Here is a 27,851-nt window from a genome sequence, read left to right on the forward strand (position 1 = left end):
TGCTGTTTTTGGAAGAAAGCAGACAAGTTTTTCTAATCTCTTTAAGTGTCCATTCATTCACAGACACACTAGATCCGCTGCAGATTTGAAGTTGAGCATTTGAAGTTGCAGATTTGCAATTGGAGATTTTACAACTTTAAAGTCGCAGCTGATCTGGTGTGTGTGTGAATAAATGCTTAAAAGGGTATTCCGGCCATAGACATCTTATCCCCTATCCAAAGGATAGAGGATTAGATGTCTGATCGCAGCGGGCCCCCCGTGATCTCCGTGCAGCACAACCGTCATGCCCCCTCCCATAGACATGAATGGAGGGGGCATGTTGTGACATCATGAGGGGGCGTTGCCATGATGTCATGTCTCCAGTCCCGGAAACAACGAGGTTTCCGGGACTGGGGCAGCAGCCCCGCATAGAATGCAAGTGCTGCATGGAGATCGCGGAGGGTCCCAGCCAGCGGTGGGCCCCCCGCGATCAGACTCCTTATCCCCTATCATTTGGATAGGGGACAAAATGTCTATGGCCAGAATACCCCTTCAAAGGGGTACTCTGCCCCTAGACATCTAACTCCCTATCTAAAGGATAGGGTATAAGATGTCTGATTACGGGGGGTGTGGCCGCTGGGACCCCCATGATCTCTCGCCCGGCACCCTGGTGTTCTGAACACTTATGTTCAGAATGATTTCAGGCAACTTAATTGGGACGTCATGCCCCCTCCATTCAATGGGAGTGGCATGAACGATGTGGTCGCGCCCCTAGAAGATGTCTTGGGGCAGAGTACCCATTTAAAGTAGTAAGGTGAGACTTTTCTCTGTGACACACTTATGGGATATTCTGTGGATATATCACACATTAAAGTGTCATACCCCTACGATGTCCCTAAACAATTACTTCACAGATGGTCGGTTTTCTCTAATACTACTTTTTTAATGAAAAACTGTAAAAACTTTCAGTAAACTTCACTTTAGCAATAAACAATCTGGGATGAAAGGCTTCAGAATACTTTTACCTCCAAGAAAAGTGAGTTTTTTTTATCATTTCATGAGGTATTTCAGCCATATGATTTCATCTTTACCATCTCGCTACACTCCTATTTGTCAGATGTGCACTGAGGTGATGAAGTGACAGGAAAACTGTAAAGCTCCCAAATTATGAACAGTACTTCAGACAAGTAGGTGGCTTCTATGTAAACATGATATGTCAGCGCATAAACAAAAGAAAAACCATAGAAAGTGGGTATCTGAGGGATCACGTTACATGGGCCCTCCTCATTCACCAAAGAGAAGCTGAGGTGTGGACTGACTCTTCTGTATTTATAAGTAATAACATTTTCTAGTTATAATACTAATAGTTGGGTGAACAGTGACCTCACTCCATTCATGTAATAAATAAAGTGAGGAGCTCAGTTATTCTCATAGACCGGACATTTGTTATTGGTTAGCCATACGGCATCTCTTCTTTGAGGGCGGCTCTCACAAGATATTTTCGGGGCATCTTGTTTTCCCATTGTTAAAGTCAATGTGTGTTTTCTTCTTCACATTGTTCAGCTTGTCTTGGCGCACTTTTTTTTTTTACATTTTTGTTTTTGGAATTGCTTTTTTTGTGGGAGGTATTGTTCCCCTATCCAAGTCCCAACTGTCTCTTAGCCAGGTCTCGACAATTCCCAGGTCGCCATGGTGACTAAGAATTTCATCCTGGCGCCTAGGTCTTTGTCAGTCCAAGTGACTGGCAGCATATAGCAATTAGAGACACCCAGCAGTTGATGTATCCCCTTTTAATCTCCTGTACCTCATGTCACCCTCCTTCCTGCGGCACCTGTCACTACTGTCACCCTCCCTTTTGCTGCATCTCATGTCACCCTCCTTCCTGCTGCACCTGTCACTGCTGTTACCCTCCCTCCTTCTGCACCTCCTATATTGCTGTTACCTTCCCTTCTGCTGCGTCTCCAGTCACTTCCCCCATCATACTCCCTCCTGCTGCACCTCCAAATACTGATGTCACCCTCCCTTCTACTGCACCTCCTGTTACTGCTGTCAGCCCCTCTGTTGATGCTCCTCCTGTCACCTTCCTTCCTACTGCACCTCCTTTAAACCTCCCTCCTGTTGCAACCCCTGTCACTTTCCCTCCTACTGCAACTCATGTTACTCTCCAATCACCCTCCCTCCTGCTCCACCTCCTGTCACCTTCCTTCCTGTTGCACCTTGCTCCTGTCAATGCTGTCACCCTCCCCCTGCTGTACCCTATGTCTATGCTGTCACCCTCTCTCCTTCTGCACCTCACTATCACCCTCTTACTGCAAATATTGCACCTTTTCTTACTGCTGGAATCCTCCCCCTGCTGCACCTCCTTTCACCCCTATCACCCTCTCCCTGCTGCACCTACTTTCACCCCTATCATCCTCCCCCTGCTGCACCTCCTTTTACCCCTATCACCCTCCCCCTGCTGCACCTCCTTTCACTCCTATCACCCTCCCCCTGCTGCACCTCCTTTCACCCCTATCACCCTCCCCCCTGCTGCACCTCCTTTCACCCTCCCCACTGCTGCACCTACTTTCACCCCTATCATCCTCCCCCTGCTGCACCTCCTTTTACCCCCATCACCCTCCCCCTGCTGCACCTCCTTTCACTCCTATCACCCTCCCCCTGCTGCACCTCCTTTCACCCCTATCACCCTCCCCCCTGCTGCACCTCCTTTCACCCTCCCCACTGCTGCACCTCCTTTCACCCTCCCTCTTGCTGCACCTCCTGTCACTCTCCACAGCAGAATTACTGGAACTATCACCATAATAGCTCCTGCTGCTCTACAATTGTAACATGATACTTCTGCTTACCATTTTTTTCAAAGTCAGGTCCTCACAAGGCAAATTAATACATATGTTTAAATCTGTACCCTTCTTTCAGTGGCCGTTGTTATAAACCACCCCTATACCTACAGAGGCTCTGACCCCTAATGGAATAGGCACTTCCCCTACAGAGCCTCTAGCTCCTCATATATTTGCCCCCCTCCCTACAGAACCAATGACCCCTTATAGATTAGGTCCTCATACCCTGAAGACTCCCTGGCCTCTGTGTAATTGGCTCTTCACTCCACAAAAATCTAGCTCCTGGCAAATTGGGCCGCTTCCCCATGGAGATCTCAGCCCCTATTAGATTGGACTTCCCAAGGAGACCCTTTTCACACTTTGTCCCTCCCTTGGCCAAAAAAAACCCCTAAATAGTGACATTTGACTGCTGATTTTATTACAAGATGAAGAGACTCCTATTATGCCATTCTTTCTTTACTAGCTCAAATAGCAGCAAATAAACAGTTAAAACAACAGCAGAAAAAAGTTCCAGGTGGTAACAGGTGCACTATCAGGTAATGAGTCGACCAATCAGCATGCCACACAGGTAATATAAGGCCCAGGTAGCTCTGTCACTTCCTCTTTCTTTGCTGCTCTGCTCAAAGATAAGTACCATATTGTCTGACAAAAAAAAAATTTAACAGTTGGTTTGCATATTTCCATTGTGTTTTCTCCTGTCAGTACTTTCACTCTATTCATTGTGGTTATACTACCCGTTAGTTTAGAGATAAGTGGTGTGCAGTGATAAGCGGGGCCACTATTATACATCATGGTAACACTTCTATTGACGTCACTGTGTTCATTCACACTGCCACCGCCGCTGCCGTGCATTCATATTCATTATTCATTTACACTCATTCCTAGTTATCTATATATTGTCCTTACTTTCGACTAGCGTGCTTGAGCATTCATTCTGTCTCTGCAGCGCTCGCTCGCGCTACCCTTCATTCGCTTCCTTGAGCCGCCGCTCGCTGTTGCTGGGCAGTTTCTCCTCGCCCCTGACGCGATCTCGTCAGGTATCGCAAGACTTCGCTCTCCAGCGCTATTTTCTGTCTAGCAGCACGTCGCCTGACAGAACCTTCAGCGGAGAGCATCCTGTCAAGTAGTATTTCTTCCCTCTTCTCACTGCTTTGGCGGAAGCCCCATAAATATATAATATATTATATAATAACTCTATTATCACTATAGTTATGCTGCTCCACAATTTACTTGGTAATTTTTTCCTCTGATAGTCTGCCAAATTACCTGCTTTAACATGACTGAGGAGGATACTGTTAAACAATTCCCCCCCCCCCCCCCCCTCTGCCTTCTCCTCAGGGGACAAGGATTTTCATTATGCTTTAGACGAGCATATTCAAAATTTAGTTGATAACTCTGTGACCAAATCTGTCAATTTGGCTGTTCAAACAGCTATGGGCTCCATACAAGAGTCTATCACTAGGTCAGTAGTAATGGCAGTTTCACATACCGCTGCCTCAAAAAAGAAATGCCCTTCTACCCCGTCTGACATTTTTTGGTCAGCCGAGGAGTCTACTTGGGGCTTGGCCAAAGGCATTAAAACATCTGGCAAGCGCTCTCATAAGAGACGCCACTGTAAAACCGATCCTCCTCCACCTAAGATAGCGGCTATACGCTCTGAGGATCAGGCACATTCGTCTCATGCGCCTTCTAAAGGCTGCGAATCTAAAGGTGAATGTTTTAAGCACCACATACCCTCGGCCCGCGAGGAGTTTATTATCAAGCGGGTTAATAGAGCCTCTAATAGGCTCAAGCCAGATTCATACAATACCTCTTCTAGTCAAGATTCCTCTGCTGAAGAGTGCGTGGTCATTTCAGCCTCTGACTCAGAATATGAGGATCTGTCTGACCAACACGATACACATATGGCTACTGAACAGTCAGGTTCAGTTGTGTTGGACAGTAAAGGGTTACCATTTTTCGACCCTGAGAATATAAGACATCCCCGCCCTGGGGAATGGGAACCCCAACCTCAGGTTGCAGAATACCTATGTGCATGGCTTAGGAAACCCCTGGATAAATCAGCTAGGAATAAAATGAGGGCCGAATGCCCTAGGCCCACCTTGCCAAATAAATTTGCTCAGACTCCCGAGCTAGACCCTATCATCACTAAATACTTACAAAAATCTGGCAGCAATCCCAAAAAAGGGATTGACCGCTCATTCAAATTCTGCCAAGATAAATTTCTTGATCTGTTAGGGCCTCTCACCAAAATTGTTGATCTGTCTGAAGAGGCGGCATCTTCTGGCCAACCCATTAATGTTGAGACTAGGAGAGGATGGGCTCATAGAGCAGTTTGCATGTTCAGCAGTATAAACGCAGCCTTCTGCAGTGAGAGACGTAGGGCTATCCTACTCAAACTCGACCCCCAACTTATGCACCTGGCCAATACAGAACCAGAGTCCCAAACTGAAGGTTTTCTTTTTGGTGATTCCTTCATCAAGGAAATTTCCAAATTTGTTGGGTTGTTCTCGTCGCTGGATAAAGCGCAGACTTCCCTCAAAAAAGTTTTTCAGAGGAAGGTTTTTGGACGGACCGGGAAAGGAAGGGGCCGCTTCCCCGGCCGTCAAAATCAAGAGAGGCAGACTTATAAAGGTCCCTCCAATTCTGAAAGAAACTTCCATGGAAACTCTTCATATCAGAACTCCCCCTTCTTCCCTTCAAGAGGCAGACCGTGGAGGGCGAGAGGGCACCGAGGTTACCCCAGATCGCGAGCTTCTACAGGTAAGTGTAATAAACCCTGTTTCTTCCCAAATTTCATTAGGAGGAAGACTAGTGTATTTTTCCCAAGCCTGGCAAACAATAACATCAGACACCTGGATTCTGAACACCATAGCAGGTTACCAAATAGAATACTGGCGAGCTCCAGTTCAGAGTCATCTCCCCCATCCCATAGTCTTCTCTCAAGAAGATTACAATCTTGTAAACACAGAAGTTTTGGACCTGTATTCAAAAGGTGCTATCTGTCCAGTCCCTTACCATTCTCAGGGTTTTCTCAGCAACCTATTTTTGGTAAAAAAAAAAAAAAAAAAGGACGGCAGTCACAGGCCTGTAATAAATCTGAGAGAACTAAATTATTTTGTGAAGTATCAACACTTCAAGATGGAGGGCATCCATCTATTAAGGGATCTTTTAATCCTGGATGATTGGATGGTGAAAATAGACCTGAAGGATGCCTATTTAACAGTTCCAGTACACCCCCTGCACCAACCTTACCTACAATTTCTTTGGGAAGGCCAAAAATGGCAATTTCAGAGCCTTCCTTTCGGCCTGTCATCTGCCCCTGGTGCTTTACAAAGCTATTAAAGCCGGTTGTGTTGACCTTATGGAGCAGAGGTGTTCATCTTATAATTTATCTGGACAATATCCTCATCATGACCCAGTCTCTTTCTCTAATCAACCTTCACGCACAATGGGCATTGTCGCTCCTGTCCAGGCTGGGATTCCTAATCAATATGAAGAAATATGTTGTAACCCCTACAAAGGAGGTAGAATTCCTGGGCTTCACGATAGACATACGCTCTGCCCTGTTAAGTCTTCCCAGCAAGAAATTATCCTTAATACGGAAAGAAATTCAATCCATCATGAACAAGGATCTGATAAGATCCTAGCCCGCATAGTGGGACTCCTATCAGCCTCAATCCAAGAGATAATTCCGGCCCCTCTCCACTACAGAGCCCTACAACGTGTCAAGGTTCAACACCTGAGAGAGGGCTTAGCGTACTCGGACGAGATATCTCTAACTTTGGAAGCCAAAGAGGAGCTCCTGTGGTGGTTACATCACATATAAGAATGGAACGGAAAAGCTATTTTCAATTCCATTCCAGATCTCATTATGGAGTCGGACGCCAGCCGGCTGGGTTGGAGTGCCCGTTGCGGTCACTCTGCTACGGGAGGCAAATGGTCGGAAGAGGAAACTTCACTTCACATCAATTGCTTGGAACTTCTTGCAGGCTTTTTTGCCCTCAAGAGTTTGCGAGAGACAAGTCTCATTGTTGCATCCTATTAAAGATGGACAACATATCGGCAGTCCAGTACATAAATCGCCTAGGAGGCACAAAGTCCAAACCCCTGGCGGACATGGCCAAAGAACTTTGGCACTTTTGTCTGGAAAATTCTCGTTATCTAGTCGACAATAGCGACTGGACTCTCGACCACCAAGTTTTCCTCCAAATCAATTCGCTGTGGGGTCCCTTTTCCATAGATCTTTTCGCTTCTCGTTTGAATTGCCATATCGCTCAGTTCTTCAGTTGGCGACCCGATCCCGAGGCTTTAGGAGTGGATGCTTTCCGCCAATTTTGGCCTCCCTCGACCCTTTACGCTTTTCCTCCCTTCTCCCTCATCCCGAGGGTCCTCCTTCAAACTTGGACACAAAAAGCAACTCTAGTCATTGCAACTCCTTGGTGGCCAACCCAATCGTGGTTTCCCCAGATCTTGGGGATGACAGTAGATGTTCCTCGCATCCTTCCTCATTTCAGAGAGATTCTCCGAGATTCGGCAGGGAACCTTCCCCCCTCATAACCTCGAATTCTCTTTGTCTTGTGGTATGGTCAATTTCCGGACAACAGAATTTGATTCAGAACTTTCACAGGTATCTAGAGACATCTTATCCGAGGCCTGGGCTCCAGGCACCAAATCGGCTTACAGATCAGCCTGGAGACTATGGCTTCATTGGTGCGTACAACGTGATTTGAATCCCTTACATGCATCTATTGCCAACATCATAAATTTTCTGTTTTTTTCTTTTGAATCTGGAAAGGCTTATCGCACTATAAATGTCTATCGCTCCGCTATATCTTTTTTCCATCCCCATGTAAATTCTATTCCAGTTGGTCAACACCATTTGATTTGCAAATTAATGAAAGGTATTAGGTTCAAGAGACCTCCTCATCCCAGATATCATTCAACATGGGACGTCACCTTGATTTTTAACCTTTTCAAGTCTTGGGAAGACAACAATCTTCTTCCCCTTAGATTGTTATCTTTTAAACTCACTGTTCTTCTTTGCCTTATCTCAATTAAAAGAATTTCAGACGTTAGGGCTCTAGATCTCTCACATAGGACCTTTTCCTCACAAGGTGTGCACTTTACCATCTCCAGGCGCACTAAGACTAATCTCCATACAGTTTTCTATCCAAGTTTTCCTCATCAAGAAAAACTATGCGTAGTTCGGTGCCTCAAAGCCTATGAGTCGAAAACTTCTTCCATCAGACACGAAAATTCATCTCAATTACTCATTTCATACTGTAGACCTTTTCTCCCTGTCTCCTCGTCCACCCTAGCTAGGTGGGTTAAGAATACTATGAGATTAGCGGGTATCAACACCTCTCAATTTTCCACTCACTCTACTAGGGGAGCGATGTCTACTAAAGTCTTCCAATCTGGAGTCTCTTTATCTGATATGCTTAAAAAAGCTGGTTGGTCTTCAGAATCAACCTTTAAAACCTTTTACTTTAGACCAGAATCTCATGTATCTGATAGAGTTCTTTAATTATATTATTGCATAATTTATTAATGTTTCTTGTTAGCTTCAAACTGGCATAATAGGAGCCTCTTCATCTTGTAATAAAATTTGAGATTTTCCTAGTTTCTTTGAAGGAAAATATGGATTTTTATTAAAAACAAGAGGCGAGTATTATCCCACCCATCATATCCCACCCTATCAATATGTTCTTTGTTTGTTTCTTCAGCCTCATAGTTTGGACAATGCTGGATTTGGTCTCAGTTTGGACAACTAGAAATTCCCAGACCATGTGTCAATATTATAGCCTTCGTTCCTGTTGAACTACTGAAAGTTATCTTTTTCGGAATCCTCCGTTTCAGTTACCTGGTCTTTTTCCATGGGTTATCTTCAAGCAATCTCACACCAAAGAAAGAGGAAGTGACAGAGCTACCTGGGCCTTATATTACCTGTGTGGCATGCTGATTGGTTGACTCATTACCTGATTGGTGCACCTGTTACCACCTGGAACTTTTTTCTGCTGTTGTTTTAACTGTTTATTTGCTGCTATTTGAGCTAGTAAAGAAAGAATGGCATAATACTCGCCTCTTGTCTTTAATAAAATCCATATTTTCCTTCAAAGGAACTAGGAAAATCTCAAATTGTCCGCTGATCCTGAGAACAGGGGTCTTGGAGGTTTATAAGTAATATATAAGTGATAAATGAAATATGTCTGATGCCTGCACACAAGTGTGTATGTATATTTACATTCATATATATATATATATATATATATATATATATATACATATATATATATATATATATATATATATATATATATAAATATATATATTTATATACATATATATATATATTTCCCTTTTGTAATCTTTAATATAGCAAGGAGTAAAGCAGTCACATGCTGCGCCAGTTGAGGCCTCTAATGCAGCATATTACAATGGTATTGCTTCTTCTTCTACTATCAGCAGGAATTAATTGCTTGTAGTAAAATAGACAATAAGCGCTTTCTGCTCCTATTGTTCCATTGTTCCATATGGTTCAACAAGTAAGACAAAAATGTCTTGCAAAAAAAACTATCATTACAATATCTGCAGTTGTTTGCAGAGGAAATAATGGCGCGCTCGGTGCTGGTCTGTGAACACGTTTTGATGCAATCAAAAATATATTTGGTTTAAAACAATTACCCATTGTGCTGAGAGAAGGAAATTGAAGTTTTCTGGAGACAACTGGTAACATAGAATTGTGGCCGTGTAGACAATTTCATTACGAGTGGTTATGTGGAAATCAGCTGTATTTTGAATGGGAAAAAGAGCAATATGATCTAATGAAAGAACTGCTATAAAATAAGGTGAAAGTAAAATAAGTAAAGACATTTACAAGTCACGCCAGAACCCCGAAGAACAGGTGACATCTGGACAATAAAAGGGATTTTATTTTATTGTTTTAGTTGATTGTATTCTTCTCTGAGGTATATAAGTAAATTACACTTGCAGGTCTTTATTAAAATGTGTTCCCTCTTATCGAGTGAGAAGTCTACATGGGGTGTAAAGAGAATCTGCCTCCAGCATTGACTCCCCTAAAACTGCCAATACTTTTACATAGGTGACAAGAATATTAAACATATACACTCAATGACAAAAAAATAATAATAATTCAAATAATAATTGTGTGGTGTCCCAGCACCAATAGCTGTTCTGTGGCTTTGGACTGTCTCGGGAGGCTTGGCAGCACAAGGGTTTGGGCCCTTCAGGTTTCTACAGTTAAATTAATTATGCGTGTATTATAATGTCAGATAATATATTTTCTTAAATTAATTCTATTATTGTTATGTGTATGTATGTTTTCCATGTGACTGTATCTTTAATTGAGAGCCGTGAACCCCATGTGACCCTGCCTGGCAATGGGAACCCCTAAAGTCTTCCCTATATAGTGTGGTGCAGGGGAGGAGTTAGTCAGTTCACCCTAGTGTGGCTCCTGAGCAACAGCTTAGCTCAGGTGTGCTGTGTGTCGTGTGCTCTGAGGAGAGGCCTACTACAAATCTAATCTCTCAACTGGTCATCCTGCAAGTATTACTCACAACAAAGAAATTCATGCCCCTGCGGAAAAGTCTTCAGTACCTTGACAGGACCCTAGAAACCAGGATTCAATCTTCCGTCTCACAAGTCAGTATGAATCTGTTTGGTGTAAGCACCACAAGTCCCAGTAAGGCAACAGGGCTCCTAAGGGGTTACGCTACACCCTCTAACCTAAAGCCAGCTGTTTGTGTAATACCATGTGCACCCAGCTCAGTAAAGACAGTTATCCGTAACCTGACATCGCTGTGTTCATTTACTCCCCGTGTCTGGCCCAGGAGAAGCTGTCTCCAACCTCGGGCCATGTATAGGATAACGGTGCCCTGGTGTCACAAAGTGATCAGGTATTCTTACTTACACCCCATGGACATCACAATTAGAATTTAAGGAATCATTACATGTATAGCTCTAGTACCCTGTTAGCCACCTCTTGCCTGGATACAAGATGAGATAAGGTTAAGCATGGTGGCATACAGGTTCTGTCAGGCCGGATTGAAGCGCTCACCATGAGGTCGTCATACTAGTACCCAACTGTCAATGGATCTAAAACAGAACCTGAATCCTTCGATAAGGACAATATGGTTCCAATCCACAGTACTTTAGGTTTCTCATTCACAACACCACTGCAAACAAAGGAGACAGTGGCTGTCTGTCTATGACAGGACACTTAATGGGCACCGTGACTCCAAATTTCCTTCTGCTAAGCATTTGGAAATAGTCCAGGGAGAGACACAGGTGTGTAAAAAAGGGACCTACCTCCAAGGTAGTATTTTCTGAAATACTGCCAGTACCACGAGCCACACCAGAGAGGCAGCAGGAGATCAGGGAGGTAAACAAGTGGCTCAGAAGCTGGTGTAGGAAGGAGGGGTTTGGGTTCATGGAGAACTGGGCTGACTTCGCTGTCGGTTACCGGCTCTACCGTAGGGACGGACTGCACCTCAATGGGGAGGGTGCAGCTGTGCTTGGGGAGAAGATGGCTAGAAGGGTAGAGGAGTGTTTAAACTAGGGACTTGGGGGGAGGGAACCTACAGCAAAGAGGGGGAAGATAGTGTAGAAAGAGAGGTGGGAATTATAAATGTACCTGGGGGTGGAGCGGAGGGAGAGGTTAGAATAGTTAATAGGAATAGGCTTCATAGGAAAATAAAACTTACACCCTTGAATCCCATTAACCCAAATAACATAAAGGATGGAAATGTAAAGTGTATGTTCACAAATGCCAGAAGCCTAGCAAATAAAATGGGGGAGCTTGAGGCCTTGATACTGAAGGAACATATTGATATAGTTGGGGTCACTGAGACATGGCTGGACTCCTCGCATGACTGGGCTGTCAATCTGCAGGGGTTTACATTGTTTCGCAAGGATAGAATGAACAGAAAAGGTGGTGGAGTCTGTCTGTATGTAAGAAGTGGTATGAAAGTCAGTGTGAACGATGCCATAGTGTGTGATGATTCTGAGGATGTGGAAAAGGAGGGAAATACTGAAAAAATAGTATTTGGTGTAATCTACAGACCCCCTAATATCACTGAGGAAATAGAAGGTCGGCTGCATAAACAAATAGAGAGGGCAGGTACAGCGGTAATAATGGGAGATTTTAACTAACCAGATATAGATTGGGGTCGGGGGCTGGCTAAAACTACAAAGGGGCGACAATTCCTAAATTTATTGCATGATAATTTTATGGGCCAGTTTGTGGAGGACCCAACAAGAAGTGATGCCTTGTAGTGTTGCTCGTGAATATTCGCAATTCGAATATTATTCGCGAATATCGCATATTCGCGAATTCGCGAATTTCGCAAATATAGCGCTATATATTCGTAATTACGAATATTCGTTTTTTGTTTTTTTTCTTCACAGTAAACATCACAGTGATCATCCCTCTCTGCTTCCAGCTTGTGTGGTGTAAAGAAGGCTCTAATACTACTGTGTGAGACTGGCGTGCGAAAATTCGCATATGCGAAAATTAGCATATGCATATTTTCGCATATGTGAATTATCGCGTATACTAATTTTGTATATGTTAATTTTCACATCTGTAAATTTTCGCATACGCGAATTTTCGCATATGCGAAAATAAAACGAGGATATGACGAATATGCCAATATTCGCGAATATATGACGAATATTCGTCCATATATTCGCGAATATTCGCGAATTCGAATATGGCCTATGCCGCTCAACACTAATGCCTTGTTGGATCTGATCATTTCCAACAACGCAGAGCTGGTTGGTAATGTAACTGTGCGGGAAAACCTTGGTAATAGCGACCACAATATAGTTACTTTTGACTTAAAATGTAGAAAACAAAGACATAGTTAGATATATAAATGCAAACAAAACAAGGACAGAGCATGTAGGACCCCTTAATAATGATAATGGGGAGGTTGTCACAGGCGATAAAGAGAAAGCAGAGCTACTGAATGGGTTCTTTAGTTCTGTATACACTATGGAAGAAGGAGCTGACATTGGCCAGGTCAGTGCTGGTAACACATCATATAATGTACTGAACTGGCTTAATGTAGAGATGGTACAAGGTAAGTTAAGTAAATGTAAGCAAATCTCCAGGACCGGATGGACTACACCCAAGAGTTCTTAGAGAGGTAAGTTCAGTAATATCTGTACCCCTGTTCATGATATTTAGAGATTCACTGGTGTCTGGTATTGTGCCAAGGGACTGGCGCAAGGCAAATGTGGTGCCAATCTTCAAAAAGGGCTCTAGGTCTTCCCCAGGAAACTATAGACCGGTAAGTTTAACGTGCATTGTGGGTAAATTGTTTGAAGGACTTATAAGGGATTAAATACAGGAATACATAGGGGATAATTGTATTATAAGTGATAGCCAGCATGGGTCTACTAAGAATAGAAGTTGTCAAACCAATCTAATTTGCTTTTATGAAGAGGTGAGTAGAAGCCTTGACAGAGGAATGGCTGTGGATATAGTGTTTCTGGATTTTGCTAAAGCGTTTGATACTGTCCCTCATAGACGTCTGACAGGTAAGTTAAGGTCTTTGGGTTTGGAAATTTTAGTTTGTAACTGGATTGAACACTGGCTCATGGATCGTACCCAGAGAGTGGTGGTCAATGATTCGTACTCTGATTGGTCCCCGGTTATTAGTGGTGTACCCCAAGGTTCTGTACTGGGCCCGCTGCTGTTTAATTTATTTATCAATGATATAGAGGATGGTATTAACAGCTCTGTTTCTATCTTTGCAGATGACACCAAGCTTTGTAGCACGGTACAGTCTATAGAGGATGTGCATAAGTTACAAGATGACTTGGATAGACTAAGTGTCTGGGCATCCACTTGGCAAATGAGGTTCAATGTGGATAAATGTAAAGTTATGCATCTGGGTACTAATAACCTGCATGCATCGTATGTCTTAGGGGGGATTAAACTGGCAGAGTCACTGGTAGAGAAGGATCTGGGTGTACTTGTAGATCACAGACTACAGAATAGCATGCAATGTCAGGCTGCTGCTTCCAAAGCCGTCAGGATATTGTCATGTATCAAAAGAGGCATGGACTCAAGGGACAGGGACATAATACTCCCCCTAAATAAAGCATTGGTACGGCCTCACCTGGAATATGCTGTTCAATTTTGGTCACCAGTCCATAAAAGGGACACTGGGGAGCTGGAAAGGGTGCAAAGACGCGCGACTAAACTAATATGGGGCACGGAACATCTTAGCTATGAGGAGCGATTAAAGGAGTTACAATTGTTTAGTCTTGAGAAGAGACGTTTAAGGGGGGATATGATAAATGTATATAAGTATATTAATGGCCCATACAAAAAATATGGAGAAAAACTGTTCCAGGTTAAACCCCCCCCCCCCCCCCCCAAAGGACAAGGGGGCACTCCCTCCGTCTGGAGAAGAAAAAGTTTAGTCTCAAGGGGCGACATGCCTTCTTTACCATAAGAACTGTGAACTTATGGAACAGTCTACCTCAGGAACTGGTCACAGCAGGAAAAATTAATAGCTTTAAAACAGGATTAGATACATTCCTGGAACAAAGTAACATTAATGCTTATGAAGAAATTGTGATTGTGTCAGTCTCAAAACTTTTGTTCACAACTCTACAATAATCAAAAGTAGCCTCTGATAGCCTTTTTATAGGGAAGGAAGCACTTTTAAACCCTTTAGTGACAAGACCAGATCACACCTGCAATCATTTACATACAGTTCAATCTGACTTTCCATTTGTGATGTCCCAGTATGGGATGTGGTCCCGTACAATACTTAGGCCCTGTCAGGTTGAGACCCTCTGTGTCCTAGGGGCTCTCCTGCAGCATCTCCCCGTAGTGTTATATGTATTATGTATAAAGGACCTTTGAGGACCTTTGAGTTAGTCACATGATAATGTGGTTGCATGTTCAATTCACTTGATTGTTACCCAGAGAGCACCAGCTAACCAGGTGACCTGCAGTTTGACCTGTGGGCTCCTTGCTCAGCCCCCTTTATAAGAGGGGGAGCCATTACAATCTCTCTCTTGTGCTCTTGTGATTCATTCTCTGCTGAGGTCAAGTTCAGTCCAGACGTCTCAGAGCCAGTGTCCAGCACATCTGGAGGCCTCAAGTCTAACCTACAGCCACATGTCAGTAAGTCAAGTCATCTATGTCTGCTGTCACTATCTTCAGTCAAATCAGGTCTATTATAGTCAGCGTGGCTGTCCTAATGTCTGACAAAGTCACTTCAAGTCCCAGCAAGCTGCGAGGTCCCCTGTGTTACTGGTCACCTCTCTGGGATCCGGGCCTAGCTGTAAAGACTGTACCATCTGTCTACCTCAGTAAAGCTACCGTTAACTCTGACCTGGCCTTGGACTCTTATTTGCCCTGCCTAACTAGGACAAGCGGAGCTACCTTCAGGTGGTTACCACGCCCTGGGGTCACAAACATTTAGGGGTTAATACCATCTGCCCCTGGGCTACAACATCTGCCCCATACACCTCACATCGCACCCCTGTGGCACACCACACCATATAAGTGCATATTTGTGGTCAATGAGAGTATGTTGGGGATCATACTCCTAATATTTATAGGAGTTGTCCTGGGAAAGAAAATGTTTACATTTAACTGGGGACGCAATAACATAAGAAAAAGTCATACTCACCGAGCCGTTTTACTATTGGCCATGTAGGAGTGAAAGTGGGCCCCCTCTTAAAGGGGTTTTCTGGTTGTTAAAAATGTTATAATAATGTGGATAGGGGATAAGTGTCTGATTGCAGGGGCTCTGACCACTGGGACCCCTGGGATCTCCAGAATGGGGCTTATCTTTCCCCACTGAGTGCTCCAAAGATGGGGCCGGAGCACTCAATAGGGAAACACAGACCCAATTCTGGGGATCTTGTGGATAGGGGGTAAGTCTTTAATAACTAGAAAACCCTTTGATATGGTAATTGTATGTATATTATATAAAAGATATATATGTATAGGATGTGTACTATATTAGGTATCTTGGTAGTTGTGACCCTAAAACATAAACCCAAAATACATTTATGCATTTGCACCTGTATGTTTGCGAATTACATATACCACAATTCCCTAATATCCTTCTACTGTCAAGATCGCCCCTTTTCCGGGCTGCAGTAATCCTCTAATAGAGCGGGGAGCGGTAACTATCCCCCGAGTGCAGTTATGATTTGCGATCTCTGTGTTTCGAATGGCAAAGAAATGATTTTGTGCTCTCCTCTCTCCATAGAAAATTGTTGTACATACTTCAAACTCTATCCAGTTAGTTTATTTGTGTTGATCTGGGTAAGGAGATGTTTCTTCATCATTTTGCTTAATAGCATCTGTCGTGGTTTTGTTTAGACTTCAGGCACCGTCTCTGCTTTTCCTAAGAGGAGAGAAGTGCCACAATTTATATTGAACCCATAAATCAAGTAGCAAGAGACATTATTAGCAGAGATTTTATGTGACTCGCTGATAAAAATGGTAGGAAATATTGGCAATACAGACTTTGAATGTAAAAATAATTTCTATTCCAGCGCAGTCATTTTGAGAATAATGCAGAAAAAGATGGATAGATATGGTGCCATATAGTGCAGATTACCCGATAAAGCATATAGTAGTGCAAAGGTGTATGAATGGCCCTGCTCACCTTCGTAGGTTGCACAAAGCAGGGACAACACCGATGATCATTTTGCGATGTGTCAGGAGCAGCCGGCCGTCGGTCCCGTCCAGGACAGTGTAGAATATAGGAAAAAACGATGTTGGAATACCCGGCAGAGGTTCCTTTTCTTCTGACGAAAATCAGGACTTTAGCTGGTGGTGCTTCCCCGACGAGATGACACGGGAGTCAAGGTGTAGGACTATGGTACTTTTTATTAGTAGTCATAAAAAGCACAGATAGAAACAGACAACGTGTTTCGGAGGGGCTCCCTCCTTAGTCAAATCTTTGTCTGTTTCAATCTGTACTTTTTATGACTACTAATAAAAAGTACCATAGTCCTACACCTTGACTCCCATGTCATCTCGTTGGGGAAGCACCACCAGCTAAAGTCGGGATAGAAATCCATCTATTCTGACCCGATCATATATAACAAGTGGTATACAGTGATCCCCTGACTTATGATGGCCCCGACATATGATCATTTCAACATATGATGGCCTCTCAGAGCCCATCGTATGTTGAAGGCAGCATCGACATATGATGCTGCTGTGTGTCGGGGCCATCGTACAAACAGCTATCTGACAGCGCTGACAACTTCAGCAACTGACAGATAGTTGTTTAATGTGCCCCGTGTGCCCCGTTCTGCCTCCTGTTACTCACATGCTGTCCTGCTAACTCACACAGGCTTCCACTGTGAGCTCTGTGTAAGCCCCCCCCCCCCCCCAGTGCAGCCATAGCCAATAGCCTGCAGCATCTTGCTGCAGGCATCCAATGAGCTGCTGGCTGCCCTCCCTTTTCTTTACTATAGAGCTGTAGTCGGCAGGATCGTAATGGAGGACATTCTGTCCCCCCCTGAAGGTATTTAAAGAACTGTACAGTACTGTATGTGATGTCACACATTACATACAATACATAGACACACTATACACCCCATACATCAATGTTTCCCTATCAGTATGCCTCCAGCTGTTGCAAAACTATAACTCCCAGCATGCCCAGACAGTCAATGGCTGTACATGCATGCTGGGAGTTGTAGTTGTGCAACAGCTGGAGGCACCCTGGTTTGTTAAACACTCCCCATACACTCCACATACAATGGTCATCCCAGAACCAATTAGCAGTTTCCCATAGAGATATGTATTCAACATACAATGGTTCCGATCCCCCAGAACCAATTACCATTTTTACATAGACATATGTACTTGACATATGATGGTTTCAACATATGATGGTTCTCCTGGAACCAATTAATATCATATGTTGAGGGACCACTGTATTATATAGGTCCATGTCCCCTACGTAGATCATAAATTCTGCTGGAAAGATGAAGAACCTGACAGCGTGAACAGCCCATGTACTTACTGGAAAATAATCATGGTAGACCGTGACTGCCGTTGGAGCATCTGCAGCATATTTCAAGCTGTGGATACGCCAACGGCAGTCACAGAGTCGCCCTGCCCTACCAGTGTTTTCTTACCTGCTGAGCCTGCCACTACCCACACCGGGACTCTTGGGGGACCTGGAGACCTCTAGCAGTTAAGTCCTGGAGTGGGATAAAGGCTGAAAACTTACAGGGTATGTAGACTCTGCCCCCAAACTTGACCTTAAGTAACACCTATTTGGTAGCACAGTGGATCCATATCCATTACCTTGTTACAAGAAACCTACATTGCAGAATATATAACAAATGACAGCGCAGCATGAAGTGCTATTTTGTCTGGTGAAATTAAAGGCGCACTCCGGTGATAAAAACATACTTTTAAAATCAACTGGTGCCAGAAAGTTAAACAGATTTGTAAATTACTTCTATTTAATAATCTTAATCCTTCCAGTACTGATCAACTGCTGTATACTACAGAGGAAGTTCTGTTGTTCTTTTCTTTCTGACCACATTGCTCTCTGCTGACACCTCTGTCCATGTCTTAGAGAGGTAAGTTCAGTAATATCTGTACCCCTGTTCATGATATTTAGAGATTCTCTGGTGTCTGGTATTGTGCCAAGGGACTGGCGCAAGGCGAATGTGGTGCCAATCTTCAAAAAGGGCTCTAGGTCTTCCCCAGGAAACTATAGACCGGTAAGTTTAACGTGCATTGTGGGTAAATTGTTTGAAGGACTTATAAGGGATTACATACAGGAATACATAGGGGATAATTGTATTATAAGTGATAACCAGCATGGGTTTACTAAGGATAGAAGTTGTCAAACCAATCTAATTTGCTTTTATGAAGAGGTGAGTAGAAGCCTTGACAGAGGAATGGCTGTGGATATAGTGTTTCTGGATTTTGCTAAAGCATTTGATACTGTCCCTCATAGACGTCTGACAGGTAAGTTAAGGTCTTTGGGTTTGGAAATTTTAGTTTGTAACTGGATTGAACACTGGCTCATGGATCGTACCCAGAGAGTGGTGGTCAATGATTCGTACTCTGATTGGTCCCCGGTTATTAGTGGTGTACCCCAAGGTTCAGTACTGGGACCGCTGTTGTTTAATTTATTTATCAATGATATAGAGGATGGTATTAACAGTTCTGTTTCTATCTTTGCAGATGACACCAAGCTTTGTAGCACGGTACAGTCTATAGAGGATGTGTATAGGTTACAAGATGACTTGGATAGACTAAGTGTCTGGGCATCCACTTGGCAAATGAGGTTCAATGTGGATAAATGTAAAGTTATGCATCTGGGTACTAGTGTTGAGCGGCATAGGCCATATTCGAATTCGCGAATATTCGCGAATATATGGACGAATATTCGTCATATATTCGCGAATATTCGCATATTCGTTATATCCCCTTAAGGACCAATGACGTACCGGTACGTCATTGGTCCTGCTCTTCTGATATAACGCGGGGTTACACAGTAACCCCGCGTCATATCACGGCGGGCCCAGCGTCATAGTGAAGCCGGGACCCGCCTCTAATAGCGCGCAGCGCCGATCGCGGCGCCGCGCGCTATTAACCCTTTAGCCGCGCGCTCAAAGCTGAGCCGCGCGGCTAAAAGTGAAAGTGAAAGTTCCCGGCTAGCTCAGTCGGGCTGTTCGGGATAGCCGCGGCTAATCGCGGCATCCCGAACAGCTGACAGGACAGCGGGAGGGCCCCTACCTGCCTCCTCGCTGTCCGATCGCCGAATGACTGCTCAGTGCCTGAGATCCAGGCATGAGCAGTCATGCGGCAGAATCGTTGATCACTGGTTTCTTATGAGAAACCAGTGATCAACATAGAAGATCAGTGTGTGCAGTGTTATAGGTCCCTATGGGACCTATAACACTGCAAAAAAAAAGTGAAAAAAAAAGTGAATAAAGATCATTTAACTCCTCCCCTATTAAAAGTTTGAATCACCCCCCTTTTCCAATAAAAAAAAAAACACAGTGTAAATAAAAATAAAAATAAACATATGTGGTATCACCGCGTGCGGAAATGTCCGAATTATAAAAATATATCATTAATTAAACCGCTCGGTCAATGGCGTGCGCGCAAAAAAATTCCAAAGTCCAAAATAGTGCATTTTTGGTCACTTTTTATATCATTTAAAAATGAATAAAAAGTGATCAATAAGTCCTATCAATGCAAAAATGGTACCGTTAAAAACTTCAGATCACGGCGCAAAAAATGAGCCCTCATACCGCCCCATACACAGAAAAATAAAAAAGTTATAGGGGTCAGAAGATGACAATTTTAAACGTATTAATTTTCCTGCATGTAGTTATGATTTTTTCCAAAAGTCCGACAAAATCAAACCTATATAAGTAGGGTATCATTTTAATTGTATGGACCTACAGAATACATATCAGGTGTCATTTTTACCGAAAAATGTACTACGTAGAAAGGGAAGCCCCCAAAAGTTACAAAACAGCGTTTTTTTTTCAATTTTGTCGCACAATGATTTTTTTTCCCGCTTCACCATAGATTTTTGGGCAAAATGACTGACGTCATTACAAAGTAGAATTGGTGGCGCAAAAAATAAGCCATCATATGGATTTTTAGGTGTAAATTTGAAAGAGTTATGATTTTTTAAAGGCAAGGAGCAAAAAACGAAAATGCAAAAACGGAAAAACCTCCGGTCCTTAAGGGGATATTCTCGTTTTATTTTCGCATATGCGAATATTCTCGTATGCGCAAATGAACATAAATGAATATTGGCATATACAAAGTTAACGCGCGCGTAAATTCGCATATGCGAAAATTAGCATATGCGAATTTTCGCATATGCGAAGTTTCGCACGCCAGTCTCACACAGTAGTATTACAGCCTTCTTTACACCACACAAGCTGGAAGCAGAGAGGGATGATCACTGTGATGTGTACTGTGAAGAAAAAAAACAAAAAAAACAAAAAACAAATATTCGTAATTACGAATATATAGCGCTATATTCGCGAAATTCGCGAATTCGCGAATATGCGATATTCGCGAATAATATTCAAATTGCGAATATTCGCGAGCAACACTACTGGGTACTAATAACCTGCATGCATCGTATGTCTTAGGGGGGATTCAACTGTCAGAGTCACTGGTAGAGAAGGATCTGGGTGTACTTGTAGATCACAGACTACAGAATAGCATGCAATGTCAGGCTGCTGCTTCCAAAGCCGGCAGGATATTGTCATGTATAAAAAGAGGCATGGACTCAAGGGACAGGGACATAATACTCCCCCTTTATAAAGCATTGGTACGGCCTCACCTGGAATATGCTGTTCAGTTTTGGGCACCAGTCCATAAAAGGGACACTGCGGAGTTGGAAAGGGTGCAGAGACGCGCGACTAAACTAATATGGGGCATGGAACATCTTAGCTATGAGGAGCGATTAAAGGAGTTACAATTGTTTAGTCTTGAGAAGAGACGTTTAAGGGGGGATATGATAAATGTATATAAGTATATAAATGGCCCATACAAAAAATATGGAGAAAAACTGTTCCAGGTTAAACCCCCCCCCCCCAAAGGACGAGGGGGCACTCCCTCCGTCTGGAGAAGAAAAAGTTTAGTCTCAAGGGGCGACACGCCTTCTTTACCGTGAGGACTGTGAATTTATGGAACGGTCTACCTCAGGAACTGGTCACAGCAGGAACAATTAACAGCTTTAAAACAGGATTAGATACATTCCTGGAACAAAATAAGATTAATGCTTATGAAGAAATATAAAATCTCATCCCTTCCCCAATATCGCGCCACACCCCTACCCCTTAATTCCCTGGTTGAACTTGATGGACATATGTCTTTTTTCGACCGTACTAACTATGTAACTATGTAACTATGTAACTATGTCAGGAACTACTGTCCAGAACAGAAGCAAATTCCCATAACAAACCTCTCCTGTTTTGGACAGTTCCTGACACGGACAGAGGTGGCAGCAGAAAGCACTGTGGTCAGACAGAAAAGAAATTCAAAAAGAAAAGAACTTCCTCTGTAGTATACAGCAGCTGATAATTACTGGAAGGATTGAGATTTTATAAATAGAAGTAATTTACAAATCTGTGTAACTTTCTGGCACCAGTTGATTTAAAAAAAATAATTGTTTTCCACCAGAGTACCCCTTTAAGGACACCATAACGGAAAAGAATAACAGAAATGAATAATGCAGGTGTGAACAGAGTCTTAATTAGCCCAAACCTCAATTATTTTTATTTTCATTCTGATCACCAGATCCTATGATACAAAGCTGCGCAGTCAGCAGGTCGCACGGTTCCATGGAATTCATCTCCTTGTGACTGTCAAACAACTTTGCCAAATAAAAATGGTTCTAGGCGGCATTATGTTCTACATCTTGAGTAATTCAGTCTGTCTTTTTAAAGTAACATGTGACCATGCCTAATTGCACAAAAGCAATAGATTTCCGAAACGCGTTGGGCTGTTGCCTACAAGTCGCTCGGCATGTGGCCGCTCCAGTTTCTATTCCATTTTTCAGTTACTTGGCATAATCAAGTACAATCTGCAATTAACTGCGAGAGTTAATGAACTCATTAATAGAATGTCTTAGAATTTCTATGAGCGTCTTAAAATAGATCCAAGAAATGCGTTTGTTTACCAGAAGATTATGCTCCATTGCTGTGCTGGCTTCATCCCACTTACTGTCAGGGAGACTGTTAATACTATTATATTACAGGTCCCTCCAGCGATGAAGTGGACTGAAATATTGTTATAATATGCTTTCGGAAATAGATAGGAGATTGAGGAGGAAAAAAAAAAAGAAAGATAGAGTGTCGGTTATCCGCGGTATTAGCGGAGATTAACCAGAAAGGTAAAGGACCTGCTCACCTTTACAGGTTGCGCTATATTACAGGCACAACACTGATAATCGCTTTAGGTAGGTCACTGGTGTGTCGGGAGCAGCTGACCGTCGGTCCCATCGAGGACGGTAGAAGAATGCACAAGTACTGATGTGGGACGGTGGGTGGTAATCCGGCAGGGGTTTCCTTTCCTTCCAGTGAAGATCCGACTGCGGTAAGGTAGCGCTACACCGGTGTGAGGACACAGGAAATAAATAGACCTTCGGAGAGAACCTTTGCTGCCGGCTTTTCCTGAGATCAGAGGGATTGAGCTATGGAATTGGTGGTTAAATGTGCCTCTTAGCGCCAAAAATAACCTATATTCAGCATCGTATGCAGACAATGGCAACTGACAACTTTATCCACAGGAAAAAAATATTATGGGGTCAGAAGATATAATGGATAGGTCAGGTGTATTTTTACATCCATCGTTTTTTGTTTTTTTCCATTCTGCTTCACCTCTCACTAGTACTATATATATATATATATATATATATATATATATATATATATATATATATATATATATATATATATATAGACTACTATAAAGAGCATTTTTAGCTCTCCCCTGCCGTATGCGCTCCCGTATGGGGGAAAACGTAATGGGAACCCAGCCAGGTATGTTGGCCACCCTGCCGGTATGTTTATATTAAAAATATCGGCAATGCAATGGCCTGTATTTATCCAACCAATCCTCCAACTCCCGGAACGTTGCACAATAACCTATACCAGTGTTTTCCAAACGGGGATGCCTCCAGCTGTTGCATAACTACAAATCCCAGCATACCCGGACAGCTGTGTGCTATCCGGGAATGCTGGGAGCTGTAGTTTTGCAACAGCTGGAGGCACCCCTGGTTGTGATACACTGACCTATACTATATACTACTATATTGTCCAACATGCTGGGAGTTGTGTTTTTTGTTTGGGGCAGCTGCTGAGCCACAGGCTATATCAGGGCATGCTGGGAGATGTAGTTAGTAACTAACTGCGACTCCCGTATCTAATTTAAAAAAATGATCAAAAAGTCACATGAAAACACAAATGGTACTGTTAAAAACTACAGATCAGGGTGCAAAAAATGATCCCTCATACAGGCCCATATAAGGAGGAATAAAAATATTATAGGGGTCAGAATAGGATGAAATTTCCCCCGTATATGTGTATCCTGTAATGTCACGCATATATAATTAATTATGCAAATTAGCATGGCCGGTATTTTTTTTTTTTTTTTTTTGCATAAAGGTGGCAACCCTAAATGGGGGAGATTTATCAAAACCTATGGAGAGGAAAATGTGATGTCCCGGTACAGGACTTGGTCCTGTCCCTTTGTCTAAAGTCCCCTCAGCCAGAGCCCATCCGTGACAATAGGGCTCTCCTTTAGGCCTAACCCCTAGTCGCCTCATATAGATTGTACTTAATGTGTAAATATATATATATTTGATATGTTATATAGGAATACCTCTGCATAGGACCTTAGAGGTCACGTGCCTTTAATTACATTGAACTCTGGGTATCACAAGGTCCTTAAACCATAATACACTGTGTCAGGACTGACAGGTTATGCTGACCAATGAGTTTTGTCCCACCCCCTTAATATATAAGGGGCTGCAGCCACCAGATTCTAGTCTCTTAGTTCTGGATTATCAGAGAAGCACATCTCATCATATCATCAGCATCATCAATTCAAGCTAGGCCCAAAACCTAAGAATCCGCAGCTACTACTGAAGCTCAAACTACTGAATTCTGTGTGCCTACTAGAAGCTCAAATCTCCTAAAAAATAGTAGCACAGTGGCTAGCAAACAAAACTCATAGAACCCAGAGTCCCAGCAAACCTGTGAGGAACCTGTATCACGGTTCTCTCTCTCTCTCAAAGACTGTTATGTTCCATGCCGTTGCATAAAATATACAGTAAAGTTACTTCAAGTTGACTTCATAAAATCTGCTGTGGACATTCCGTTATTTCTCCCTGCCGTTTGTGGGACAGTAGGATTATTACATTGAGGAAACCCCACCCTGGCTTCACGACATTTAAGGGTTAACGCCGATATATATCCTACGCTATCACCAGCACCACCCTGTCACCACAAAAAGTTCACCAGTTGCCAATAGCAACCAATCAGATCGCTTCTTTTATTTTCCAAAGCCTTGTTAAAGATGAAAAAGCGATCTGATTGGTTTCTATGGGCCACTGGTCGACATTTCCTCTCCACAGGTTTTGATAAATCTCCCTCATTGTATGAGAACAGGCCTTCGCCTGTAAAGCAGGGGTCTCAAACTCCCGGCCCGTGGAACGAAATTTTGCGGCCTGCACCAGGGATCTGGAATTTGTATCGCCCAACACCCGGATCATGCAGTTCCGGGCGTCGGGCAGGTGATTTCTTCAGGCATTTAGCCCTGCTTCGGCCAAGCAGGGCTAAATGCCGGAAGACTTCACACACTTCGGCAAAAACTGCTACATGGGACCCGGTGCACATATGATGGGGCAACCAGTCTTGCCCAGTCACTAAACTGCTATTTACATCTGCCAGCGGGGACTTCCTGGTGGAGGTGCACGCAGTGAGTGACGTCATCGCAAGCGCCACACAGGGACGCTGACGTTCTGCGCAGCACTTGCGATGATGACACTTATAGCGTACACCTCCACCAGGAAGTCCCCGCAGGCAGATGTAAGTAGTGCTGTCCAGGTGGGGAATCTGTGCTACTGCCACCTAATGTGGGGAATCTGTACTAAGGCTACCTAATGTGGGGAATCTGTGCTAAGCCTACCTAATGTGGGGAATCTGTGCTAAGGCCACCTAATGTTGGGAATCTATACTAAGGCTAACTAATGTGGGGAATCTATACTAAGGCTACCTAATGTGGAGAATCTATACTAAGGCTACCTTATATGGGGAATCTATGCTAAGGCTACGTAATGTGGGGAATCTGTGCTAAGGCTACGTAATGTGGGGAATCTGTGCTAAGGCTACGTAATGTGGGGAATCTGTGCTAAGGCTACGTAATGTGGGGAATCTGTGCTAAGGCTACGTAATGTGGGGAATCTGTGCTAAGGCTAACTAATGTGGGGAATCTATACTAAGGCTACCTAATGTGGGGAATCTATACTAAGGCTAACTAATGTGGGGAATCTATACTAAGGCTAACTAATGTGAGGAATCTATACTAAGGCTACCTAATGTGGAGAATCTATACTACGGCTACCTTATATGGGGAATCTATGCTAAGGCTACGTAATGTGGGGAATCTGTGCTAAGGCTACGTAATGTGGGGAATCTGTGCTAAGGCTACGTAATGTGGGGAATCTGTGCTAAGGCTACGTAATGTGGGGAATCTGTGCTAAGGCTAACTAACGTGGGGAATCTATACTAAGGCTACCTAATGTGGGGAATCTATACTAAGGCTAACTAATGTGGGGAATCTATACTAAGGCTAACTAATGTGAGGAATCTATACTAAGGCTACCTAATGTGGAGAATCTATACTACGGCTACCTTATATGGGGAATCTATGCTAAGGCTACGTAATGTGCGGAATCTGTGCTAAGGCTACCTAATGTGGGGAATCTGTGCTACGGCTACCTAATGTGGGGAAACTGTGCTACGGCTACCTAATGTGGGGAAAATGTGCTACGGCTACCTTATGTGGGGAAACTGTGCTGCGGCTACCTAATGTGGGGAATCTGTGCTACGGCTACCTAATGTGGGGAAACTGTGCTACGGCTACTTAATGTGGGGAATCTGTGCTACAGCTGTCTAATGTGGGGAAACTGTGCTAGCTAATTTGGGGAAACTGCTACCTTCCTAATGTGGGTAAACTGCAGCCTACCTAATGCCCCCGCCCCCCTTCCCCAGCAGTAGTACCCCCATCATCCGTCAGCTCATGCTATTACCACAGGGGGTGTGTTGCTGGTGGATGATAGGGGTGCTACTGCTGGTGGGGGGTGTTGCCGGCAGATGATGAGGGGTGCAGGATGGGGGCATTATATGTAAGAGGCGCATGATGGGGACATTATAGGTGAGGGGTGCATGATGGGGGCATTATATGTGAGGGGATCATGATGGGGGCATTATATGTGAGGGGTGCATGATGGGGGCATTATATGTGAGGAGCGCATGATGGGGCATTATTTGTGAGGGGTGCAAGATGGGGGAATTATATGTGAAGGGCGCATAATGAGGGCATTATTTGTGAGGGGCGCAAGATGGGGGCATTACATGTGAGGGGTGCATGATGGGGGGATTATATGTGAGGAGCGCATGATGGGGCATTATTTGTGAGGGGCGCATGATGGGGGCATTATATGTGAAGGGCGCATAATGAGGGCATTATTTGTGAGGGGCGCAAGATGGGGGCATTACATGTGAGGGGCGCATGATGGGGGCATTATATGTGAGTGGCGCATGATGGGGGCATTATATGTGAAGGGCGCATAATGAGGGCATTATATGTGAGGGGCGCATGATGGGGGCATTATATGTGAGGGGATCATGATGGGGGCATTATATGTGAGGGGCGCATGATGGGGGCATTATATGTGAGGAGTGCATGACAGGGCATTATTTGTGAGGGGCGCATGATGGGGGCATTATATGTTAAGGGCGCATAATGAGGGCATTACATGTGAGGGGCGCATGATGGGGGCATTATATGTGAGGGGCGCAAGATGGGGGCATTACATGTGAGGGGCGCATGATGGGGGCATTATATGTGAGAGGCTCATGATGGGGGCATTACATGTGAGGGGCGCATGATGGGGGCATTACATGTGAGGGGCGCATGATGGGGGCATTACATGTGAGGGGCGCATGATGGGGGCATTATATGTAAGGGGCGTGGCCCAGCCTCACCCAGCTCCTGCCTCCATTGGCCCCCAGATCATTTGAGTTTGAGCCCCCTGCTGTAAAGTAACAGAAATACATGGTGTATCTATTCGGCCCACATCTGCTAGAAGTTTGTTTCATGCTTCCACTACTCTTTCAGTAAAATAATATGATTTATAGATATATACTCATAGTAAAAATTAAAGTTTTTCCGGCACATGCTATCTATTGGGTAAAGAAGTGTGATTCCACTTAATAGAGGCATTTTTTCTG

The sequence above is a fragment of the Hyla sarda genome, chromosome 2, assembly GCF_029499605.1.
Source record: "Hyla sarda isolate aHylSar1 chromosome 2, aHylSar1.hap1, whole genome shotgun sequence".
Classification (NCBI taxonomy): domain Eukaryota; kingdom Metazoa; phylum Chordata; class Amphibia; order Anura; family Hylidae; genus Hyla; species Hyla sarda.